The sequence below is a fragment of the Heterodontus francisci genome, unplaced genomic scaffold (genome assembly GCF_036365525.1).
Source record: "Heterodontus francisci isolate sHetFra1 unplaced genomic scaffold, sHetFra1.hap1 HAP1_SCAFFOLD_51_1, whole genome shotgun sequence".
Classification (NCBI taxonomy): Eukaryota; Metazoa; Chordata; class Chondrichthyes; order Heterodontiformes; family Heterodontidae; genus Heterodontus; species Heterodontus francisci.
Window position 1 is genome coordinate 3,900,579 of NW_027141937.1, and position 8,446 is coordinate 3,909,024.

The window sequence follows — 8,446 nt, forward strand, 5'->3', positions numbered from 1 at the left end:
AACCACTCGCTGTGTGAAAAAGTTTTTCCTCATGTCGCATTTGCTTATTTTACCAATGACTTTAAATCTGTGCCCTCTCATTCTCGATCCTTTCACAAGTGGGAACAGTTTCTCCCTATCCACTCTGTCCACACCCCTCATCATTTTGAATACCACTATGAAATCTCCTCTTAGCCTTCTTTTCTCCAAGGAAAACAGTCCTAACTTCTCCAATCTATCTTCATAACTGAAGTTCCTCATCCCTGGAACCATTCCCATGAATCTTTTCCATAATCTCTGCAATGCCTTCACATCTTTCCTAAAGTGTGGCACCCAGAACTGGACGCAGTACTTCAGCTAAGGCTAGAGTCTTATACAAGTTCAACATGACCTCCTTGTTCTTGTACTCTATGCCTCTATCACTAAAGCCGAGGATACTGTATGCTTTATTAACCACTCCCTCAACCAATGACATATAACCCCAGTCCCACTGCTCCTGCACCCCCTTTAGAATTGTACCCTTTATTCTATATTGTCACTCCATGTTCTTCCTACCAAAATGAATCAATTCACATTTCTCTGCATTGAACTTCACCTGTCATCTGTCCTCCCATTCCACCAACTTGTCTATGCCCTTTTGAAGTTCTACACTATCATCCTTGCAGTTCACAATGCTTCCAATTTTCGTGCCTTCCATAAGCTTTGAAATTCTGCCCTGTACACCAAGGTCTAGGTCATTAATATATATCAGGAAAGGCAAGGGTCCCAACACTGACTCCTGGGGAACTCCACTACAAACATTCCTCTAGCCCGAAGAACATCCATTGATCACTACTCTTTGTTGCCTGTCAATCAGCCAATTCCATATCCATGTTACTACTGTCCCTTTTATTCCATGAGTTATAACTTTTCTCACAAGTCTGTTGTGTTGCATTGTATCAAACTCCTTTTGAAAGTCAATAAAAGCAAAATACTGCAGATGCTAGAAATCTGAAATATAAACAAAAAGTGCTGGAAATACTCAGCAGGTCTGGCAGCATCTGTGGAGAGAGAAACAGAGTTAATGTTTCAGGTCAGTGACCATTCAGATGCTGCCAGACCTTTTGAAAGTCCATGTCCACCACATCAACAGCATTGCCCTCATCATCCCTCTCTGTTACCTCATCAAAAAACTCCAGCAGGGCAGTTAAACATGATTTTCCCTGAAGAAATCCATGCTGTCTTTCCAGAATTAACCACATTTGTCCATGGGACTGTTAATTTTGTCCCGAATTATTCTTTCGAGAAGTTTTCCCACCACCGAAATTGAAATGACTGGGGAGTGAGACGAGGTGAGTTGCTTTAGCAGAGAGCCAACATGGGTTCGTCAGGCCGAATGGCCTCCTTCTGTGCTTTAGCCATTCTATGATTGTATGATTCTAGCGACAACTGTTGGTGGAGAGGCAGTGATGCAGGAATGGGTTGACAGAAAGGGGAAAGTCTGGGCTGGTGTGTGTTCGGGTTTGTGAATAAAGGTGATTTGGAAGCTGTGTTCCAAATTGAAGTGTTTACTGGAAGGAAGAAGTTGATGTAAATAAAGAGTAAAATGTGTTAAGATGAAGCGTGGTATGATTGGGGATAGCAGTAAATATAGTGTTGGTGAATTATTTGTGTTAATAAACTTCCACTGCGCCCTCTGCTGCAGGCTGCTGTTTATATCCAGCTATGTATTAGTGCTGTGTGTTAGCGGGATAAATGTTTGTTTCAACGCTGTTTATAAAGCAAAAGCATTGCACTCAAACAGTCCCAGACATAGCAACACACATACAAAAGCAAAATACTGCAGATGCTGGAAATCTGAAACATAAACAGAAAATGCTTGAAATAGTCAGCAGGTCTGGCAGCATCTGTGGAGAGAGAACAAAGTTAATGTGAGCTAACGAAACAGACATGAACTGTTCACTGTTTCTCTCTGCACAGATGCTGCCAGACCTACTGAGCATTTCCAGCATTTTCTGTTTTTATTACAGCAACACAGGTGTTGGGAGGCTCAGCCTGGCTACACAATGTTACAAGGACGCTGAGTAACACCATCGACAACGGGACAGAGAGAAAAACACACAGAAAACCTATAGACTGCGAGGAAGCAAAAGTGAGGGACAGAGAGACAACGAGACTGAGATGGAGAAACAAGGCATTTGTATGATTGCATTCTCCCTGTTGTCTGAAGGTATTTCGTGGTGTGTAAATATGTTTTCTGTTGTGTAAAGATGTACCCTGTTGTTGTGTAAAGGTTTTCCCTGTTATTGTTTTATTTTCTGTTGCTGACCGTCTCCTCACTGTGACCATTTGTCCTGGTTTTATGGTGGCCAACATCACCATCTGGTGGTGGAGAGGAGGCTCTACAGGAAGGGGGTTGACAAAGTGGGAGAGACTCGGCTGGTCCGTGTTTGCAGCTTGTGTTCGTGTGAGCAAAAGTGATTTGTTGCTGATTGATGTTTTCACCAGAAGGAAGAAGCTGATTGCAATCGAGTGCCTTTGGAAGCATCTTGTTATTATGGGTAAATACTTGATGTTTTGAAAGTGAACTGTTTGTGTTATTTCCCCAATGTTTTTATAAAAATAGGATTGCAGTCGGATTTCTCAAGAATCCCGGACTCAGCAACACACGCGCTGACGGACTCACCCACACTGCGCAATCACACAAGGACACGGAGTAACAGCACCAACAATGAGGCAGGCAGAGAAAGACACACAGAAAACCAGGAAGAGATTCTCAGGACTCAGAAAGGAACAGACAGAGAAAGGTACTGAGCAAACCAGCTGATCGCAATCGAGTGCATCTTGTAATTATGGGGAAACACTTGATGTTTTGAAAGTGAACTGTTTGTATTATTACCGAACATAAATAGCAAAGAACGGTTTCGATCCATCGACCTCTGGATTATAGGCCCAGCACGCTTCTGCTGCGCCACTCTGCTAACTGTTGGTTTAAATTTTAGCTGCCCGTTAGTGAAATATGTTCATTTCCCCAATGTTTTTATAAAAATAGGATTGTCGTCTGAATGCTCAAGAATCCTGGACTCAGCAACACACGTGCTGACGGACTCACCCTCACTGCACAATGACACAAGGACACTGAGTAACAGCACCGACAATGATGCAGGCAGAGAAAGACACACAGAAAACCAGGAAGAGATTATCAGGACTCAGAAATGAACAGACAGAGAAAGGTACTGAGCAAACCAGCAAGAGACAGCGAGAGACTGATGAACACCACTTGGGGGGAGCACTGAGGGTGGCAAGGGCACAGAATGTAGTCTGGCTGGGGGATTTCAATGTCTATCACCATGAGTGGCTCGGTAGCACCACTACTGACCATGCTGGCCGAGTCCTAACGGAGATAGCTGCTCGATTGGGTCTGCAGTAGGTGGTGAGGGAACTAACAAGAGGGAAACACATACTTGACCTCATCCTCACCAATCTGCCTGCCGCAGATGCATCTGTCCATGACAGTATTGGTAGGAGTGACCACTGCACAGTCCTTGTGGAGATGAAGCCCTGTCTTCACATTGAGGATACCCTCTATCGTGTTGTGTGCCACTACCACTGTGCTAAATGGGATAGATTTTGAACAGATCTAGCAATGTATAACTGGGCATCCATGAGGTGCTGTGGACCATTAGCAGCAGCAGAATTGCAGTCAACCACATTCTATAACCTCATGGCCCGGCATATTCCCCCACTCTAACATTACCAACAAGCTGGGGGATCAACCCTAATTCAATGAAGAGTGCAGGAGGGCATGCCAGGAGCAGCACCAGGCATACCTTGAAATGAGGCGTCAGCCTGATGAAGCTACAGCCCAGGACTACTTTCATGCCAAACAGCAGAAGCAGCATGTAATAGACAGGGCTAAGTGATCCCACAACCAACGGATCAGATCTACACCCTGCCACATCCAATGATGAACGGTGGTGGACAATTAAACAACCAACAGGAGGAGGTGGCTCCACAAAAATCCCCAACCTCAATGATGGGGGAGCCCAGCACATCAGTGCAAAAGATAAGGATGAAGAATTTGAAACAATCTGCAGCCAGAAGTGCTGGGTTGATGATCGATCTCGGCCTCCTTCTGAAGTCCCCAGCATCACAGATGCCAGTCTTCAGCCAATTCGATTCACTCAACGTGATATCAAGAAACGACTGAAGGCACTGGATACAGCAAAGGCTACAGGCCCTGACAATATTCCGGCAATAGTACTGAAGACCTGTGCTCCAGAACTTGCCGCGCCCCTAGCCAAGCTGTTCCAGTACAGCTACAATACTGGCATCTACCCGGCAATGTGGAAAATTGCCCAGGTATGTCCTGTACACAAATAGCAGGACAAATCCAACCCAGCCAATTACTGCCTCATCAGTCTACTCTCAATCATCAGTATAGTGATGGAAGATGTCATCGACGGGGCACTTGCTTTGCAATAACCTGTTCAGTGACGCTCAGTTGGGTTCCGCCAGGGCCATTCAGCTCCTGACCTCATTACAGCCTTGGTTCAAACAAGGACAAAAGAGCTGAACTCAAGAGGTGCGGTGAGAGTGTCTGCCCTTGACATCAAGGTAGCATTTGACTGAGTATGGCATCAAGGAGCCAGAGCAAAACTGGAGTCAATGGGAATCAAGAGGAAAACTCTGCACTGGTTGGAATCGTACCTAGCACAAAGGAAAATGGTTGTGATTGTTGGAGGTCAATCATCTCAGCTCCAGGACATTACTGCTGGAGTTCCTCAGGGTAGTATCCTCGGCCCAACCTTCTTCACTACTTCATCAGTGACCTTCCTTCAATCATAAGGTCAGAAGTGGGGATGTTCACTGATGATTGCAAAATTTAGCACCATTCGCGACTCCTCAGATACTGAAGCAGTCCATGTAGGAATGCAGCAAGACCTGGACAATATCCAGGCTTGGGCTGATAAGTGGCAAGTAACATTCGCGCCACACAAGTGCCAGGCAATGACCATCTCGAACAAGAGAGAATCTAACGATCTCCCATTGACATTCAACGGCATTACGATCGCTGAATCCCCCACTATCAACTTCCTGGGGGTTCCCATTGACCAGAAACTGAACTGGAGTAGCCTTATAAATAGTGTGACGACATGAGCTGGTCAGAGGATAGGAAGCATGCGGTGAGTAACTCACCTCCTGACTCCCCAAGCCTGTCCACCATTTACACGGCACAAGTCTGGAGTGTGATGGAATACTATCCACTTGCGTGGATGGGTGCAGCTCCAACAACATTCAAGAAGCTCGACACCATCCAGGACATAGCAACACGCTTGATTGGCACCACGTCCACAACATTCACTCCCTTCACCACTGACGAACAGTGGCAGCAGTGTGTACCATCTACAAGATGCACTGCAACAATGCACCAAGGCTACTCAGGCAGCACCTTCCAAACCTACATCCTCTACTGCCTAGAAGGATAAGGACAGCAGATGCATGGGAACACCTCCACCTGAAAGTTCTCCTCCAAGCTACACATCATCCTGACTTGGAACGATATCGCCATTCCTTCACTGTCGCTGGGTTAAAATCCTGGAACTCCCTTCCTAATAGCACTGTGGGTGTACCTACCCCACATGGACTGCAGTGGTTCAAGAAGGAAGCTCACCACCACCTTCTCATGGGCAATTAGGGATGGACAATAAATGCTGGCCTGGCTGGCGACGTCCACATCCCATGAAACAAATAATTAAATACAATAACAGCTCATCTCAATTCCTAGTATTTCTAAATCCCACCAGTCCAACATAAGCTGAACAATTATTGCATGTTGTGATTGATGGTCTGGTCTGTAAGCTGCACTGTATCACAGATTGCTGACATTTGCTAACTGGAAGTGAGAACTGCAAAATCGGGACAGTAGTTCACATAGTCTGTCAGTGTGAAAGAATCAGGCAATGTGAAGTAACAGAATTTGTCTGTAAATGTTACACTCATATTGCTTTATATTTTTATATTGAAAATAAAAGTAATCATTTCGTGAAAATAGTGACATGTTGTCCAAACTTTGGTAGCCAGTTGTTTTCGTCTTGCACTCAGCCGGGCAATCCACAAGAATACCAATTTAAAGGAAAACAACAACTTTCTTCTGTATGAGAAGAGATTGCTGATTGGTTGGCAAGTGAACTCTGATTGGTCGAGGCACTGCCATTCAGAATGCACCAGTTTATGGTAACTGACAGATAACAGCCCAGCTTTGTTTGAAATTTAAACCAGGCAGCTTGACTCTGATTGGTCAAGGCATTGCCCTGTGGAATGAGCCAGTGAATGGCTGTCACTTATTTTGTTTAGCTGAAACTGGCACAATATGTGTGCATGTTCTTTCTGTCTGCAAATAACAGGGCCCTGTGTATTAATATATGTAGCTTACAGTACACACCAATGCACCACACTGCGAGCCCTACTGACAGTCTTAAATCAGTTGTCAGTGTAATTCTTAGCACACTGAGAATTATTTAGCAAATGTTGTCCTATTGTGGAATCACATCTCATGTTGGATACTGTGTTTTGAGTTTTGCAAGCACGGGTTGGTTGGGTAGGGCCCATTGCGAACAGCGGAAGGGACATGTTATTTGATACAATCCGCCAGTTTTGGGATGTACGGTCTAGAAACCTAGCATCACACTGGTATTGAAATTCATATATCACGTTACTTATTTGTGTGATAGGCAGGACGTCTCTTTTGCTTGACAGCAGCATCCTGTTAGTGGCGAACACCACACTTGTTGCTCCTGCATAGTAACAGCAGGAAACAGCAAGCTTCACCTGTTACTCAAATACTGGGGGTATATTACCCTTCCAGGGTAATTTGAGGGAGACTGGGCACTTTTCAGGGCTCAAAATGACGTCCTTCAGCCCATTTATAAGTTTGTGTGATATACAGATAGAAATGATCTGATCAGTGTAGCCATTGTAATGCAGGATTTCTTTGATTCGCCCTATTTCAGCATCAAGCTTGCATGGTGAGCAAATGGCTCAGCCCTATTTATGAGGTTTTCGATAAGACTCCGTGGTTATGGAGGGAGGGAGGGAGGTGGTTACGGAGGGAGGGAGGTGGTTACGGAGGGAGGGAGGGAGGTGGTTACGGAGGGAGGAAGGAGGTCGGGACAGGTGAGAACACATCAGGATTTAGAAACAAGGATGAGTATTTTGAAATAAAAACAAGAAATGCTGGAACCACTCAGCAGGTCTGAGGATTTTGAGGTTGAGTTGTTGCTGGACCAGGAGCCAATGTCGGTCAGTGATTGGTTGCCGAAAAGGCCAATCTTATAGCTCATGGAACTGTAAGAATCCCAACGCGTGCATTGACCTGGGAAGGTAGGTTTGCGATAGACCGTGGTGGAAAACCCCTTAGCAGATTTCTCAAGTAGTACATCAAGGAAAGGGAACTCATTTGACTGCTCCATTCCAAAGGTGAATTTGAGTGTAGGCTGGAGCCCATGAAGACGTGCAAGCAAATTATTTCATGCAGCTGCGGATTCAAATATAGCAAATGTATCATCTCCATATTGGAAATATGCAAGAGGTCGGAGGTTAGGTGTCATTCCCTTAAAAACAGGTTTGTCATGGAATCCAACAAAGATGTTTGTGAGAGCTGGGCCTCGAGGGGATCCCATGGCAACACCAGCGATACATGGTGTCAATAAAACTGAACTCAACTGTGCAAGTTGCCGAGTTCATAAGTTCAATGAATACGGATTCACACAATGGTGACGGGTCGAGATTGTCATGATATAGCACTGCAGTGCAAATATCTATGGCTTCCTTAAGTGGTACATTGGTGAATCGGCTAGCAATGTCAAATGAACACATGGACACGGCATTGCTATCGATATGCAAGTCCTGTATGGTCTTCACAAATGTGAAGGAATCCTTCACTGTGTATGTGGAGAACTTGCTCAAAAACTGGTTGTAACAATTTGCCCAACCATTTGGCAAATTCATTTCAGGATACTATTTACATTGCTTCAAATAAAGAAAACACAACGACACAAAGAATTGAGCACAACGCTGAAAGTTTCACAGCAAATAGTCAAATGGGAAAAGGATGAAATACAGAAAGAAAAAGCCTAAAATACTGAAAACACTCAGCCAGTCCAGAAACAACTGTGGAGAAGAGAAGCTCGGGTTAATGGTCCAGTTCTGTGACCCTTCTCTAGACCGGAAACATTGCTCCTACCTTCCTCTCTCCACAGATACTACTGTAACTGCTGAGTGTTTCCAGAATCTTCTGTTATTATTCAGATTTCCAGTGTGCAGTATTTCTCTTTTTGAAAATAAAATATTCCCTGAGAGGAATGGAACTTTACATAAAAAATAGGAGTAAGCCATTCGGCCCATCGAAATAGCTCTGCCATTCAATAAGATCACAGCTGATCTCCTACATCAACTCCATCTTACCACAGTAGCACAGATCCCTTGA